The following is a 3,323-nucleotide window of genomic DNA, read 5'->3' on the forward strand; positions in this document are numbered from 1 at the left end:
TTTTAGGACATAATCTTGCATTATAGGCATTTTTGGGACTTCAGGTATTATTTTGACATGTTCAGGTATGATAGTTTTTGTAATTTTTAGCACAAATTATTCACATGTTTTAGTGCATAAATGTCCATTTTGAGGCATTCCCGGGCCTTTTTTTTTTTTTGGATTTTTTCACGATAGGTTGCATTTCAAGGAATTTCTGGGACTTGCATTTTTTCGCAATAGTAAGACTATAGCCTTGCATGGTTTTGGTTATTCACTTGGCAGTATGTTTTGCAGAGGAGGTTCAGTGGCTACTGGCACCCATCTTAAACAGACGGTTAGCTTGGAGTAGAGAGAGAGAGAGAGAGTATGTGAGTGTGCGTGTGTTTGTGTTTGCTGAATATGGCTTTTGGCCATTCAGTTTTCAAATCTAAGCTTTATGTCAATAGGATAATTATCCGACAATCTCGTGAACGCAGCGGGGCCTTGGAACCATGGCCAAACACTACAGCCACTGTCCCAGCAGATGTCTATTGCTCTCCCGTGGACATCAGTCTTTCCCATAAACTGCTTTACTAATGTTAGCTGTGTTGATAAAGCACATTTGATAGAGGAGACATCTGTGGAAATGATTCCCTTTCTCCCACCGCTCTTTTCCTAGATAAAAAAAACCATGGATGTAGCTGGAGTGTGTGTGTGTGTGTGAGAGAGAGGGTGAGATAGAGATAGATAGAGAGAGAGAGATGCTGGCAATGCGCACTGAGGCCAAAGAACATGCAGGTCTTTGCATCAAGGAGATTGCTCGGCTCCATGAACCGAACGATTTCACACCACTTGTCTATATAACAGCACTGGAGTGAGAGCAGCGAACATGCTCGCGCACACATGAGTGGAGTTACAAATGATTACTGGCCTAGCTGCGGAAGCATGTGTGACAGAGGAAGAGAATCTTCTCTTGTTACGTCAAAACGTTTATATTTCAGCCCTCTTTGTTTCCCATTTAGAGCGCCTCCTTAATTTGTTCGTGTCTCAGTCTTACTTGGTGGTAGTGTCAAGCCAGATCAGCCAAAGGTTGGGGGGAAGAAAAAAAAAAACAGACTATAGATTATCCATCTCACAGTAAGGTAGGGAACATCTCTGGGCATGTTCGTTGCCAGAATAATGAAACAGGGATGAGCCAGACAAGATGAGAAAAAGATGGAATGTAGTGAACACATTTCTAGTGTTTGGCTAAGGATTTCTGCAACCTCCGGGGGGACGTTGACGTTCTCTTGGGCTTTAAATCCTGCATTATAGATCAGGTATTAGTAACAGGTATTTTAAAACATGGGGTGATAAAAGTGTAGGTAGTTGTATATATATGTATATATATAGATGTGTATATATGTGTATATATATATATATAGATGTATATATGTGTATATATGTATATATGAAAAATGTTTATATATATATCTATATATGTGTATACACATATAACGATATAAATATATGTATATATGTGTGTATATATAGCTACTTTATATATACACATACATATACAGTACATAAATATGTATATGTGTGTATATATGTATATACAAATATATATTTTACATTTTACATGTATTGCTTACATACATATATATGTATGAGTATATATGTGTGTATATCTATTTATATGTAACACACATACACACATACATATAGAGTATGTATATATATATAATACATTATATCTATATTAGCCAGCAAAATACCTGCACAATTTGAAAAGTCATACATGTTTCATCACATGCACTGCAAACAGAATTACGACAACGTAGACTTATTCTTAAGTAACCTTAACAGCAAGCTATCACAAAATATTAAGATAAAGTAAAAAATATGAAATAATTTAGTTGAGAAAATAAGCACTTATATATGCAGGATTACGTGACACAACATGTGCAGATTGCCCAACATTTGGAAAAAAAACAGGCTGGCAGGAAAGACAGAGACCAGATGATCATCTGTCACATTACCGTGAGTCATTGTACAGGGTAACAGCAGGATGTAGGACAGATATTATTTGCATTTTTCTATAACATAGCACAGTCGAAAGCTTTTGCGAAAGAAAACCTGCTCCCCGGGTGCTTAAAGCTGCCCACTGTTCACATTGGTGATGGGTTTGTGTTTTGTTTTCGTTGCGTGTCACAATAACAAATAATTGACTATCTGTTTTATTCTATTTCTAGGCTGTTGACGTGTTCGCAGAACAGGAGGATCCTTGAAGTCCTTGGTTCACGTTCTTCACCGAATCACACATGTCCAGATTAAGGCAGGATAAAGGAAACTTACATCCAGGTGAGACATAACCCGATTTTCACCGTTAGGTCAGAACTCTGAGTTCCTATGTCACTTACGCTAACACGGTGGTAACATCGCAATCTAGAGTCCGATTAGCGCCGACAACTGGTAAAGGCACACATAGACATCATATAGCCTAACCATGCTATATGATGCTCCTCGTCGGCTCCACTCGCCAACTCATTCCTGGTGTTGTTTAAATGGCATATATTGGATTGATGGAACACAATTTTCTTAATGAATCAATGTAAGATACTTATAGACGTAATGACGAAACGCCGTAGGTCGAGGTCGTCGTAAACCGATGACCCCCTGTATTTAGAGCTAGAAACCAACAGACAAAAGTTTTTTAGCCACATAGTTAGTCTACCTAAGTCGATTTCTAGAAGCATACACATTCTCCTTAGCACGAGTTGTTTGTACATTCACTTTAATGGTCGAGATATATGTACAGTAAGAACAGTTGTGAGAACCACGTATACTTTTTACATTCAATTTAACCAACCCAAATTATTCTGGTATGCTCATTCTCTTTAACAGTAACACACACACACTCAGCGTTCAGTTTTTTTTTTTTTTCATTAGCACCTTTTTTTAACCTCTTCAAAATCTAAAAATTGTAATTCTCGTGAGACACTTTATGGAGAGCACCGGAAACATTCAAGTTTTGTTTGTTTCTAACCTAGGCTTTAGGCTTTAATCCATGTTGAAAAAACAAAATGTGTACATCTAATTCCTCGTTTAAGACACTCTTGGTTATGAATGTTATTAATCTCAATGGCTGGTGATGTGTGCAGAGCTGGGTTCCTGAGGTACGTCACCTTCACGTGAGCGCTGCAGTGAAACTGATGTCTGCGCGGCACGTCATGAACGGTGCTGCTGTGTTCGGAAGCGCAAGAGCTTTACGGAATTCGAGGTGGGAAGCAGTCCAACAAAAGGGGGGGGGCAACCCCCCCCCCCCCCCCCCCCCCCCCCCCACCACATACAACACAAATCAAAAACAAAACACCACTCAT

This window comes from Cynoglossus semilaevis, chromosome 17, assembly GCF_000523025.1.
Source record: "Cynoglossus semilaevis isolate Cse_v1.0 chromosome 17, Cse_v1.0, whole genome shotgun sequence".
NCBI classification, from domain to species: domain Eukaryota; kingdom Metazoa; phylum Chordata; class Actinopteri; order Pleuronectiformes; family Cynoglossidae; genus Cynoglossus; species Cynoglossus semilaevis.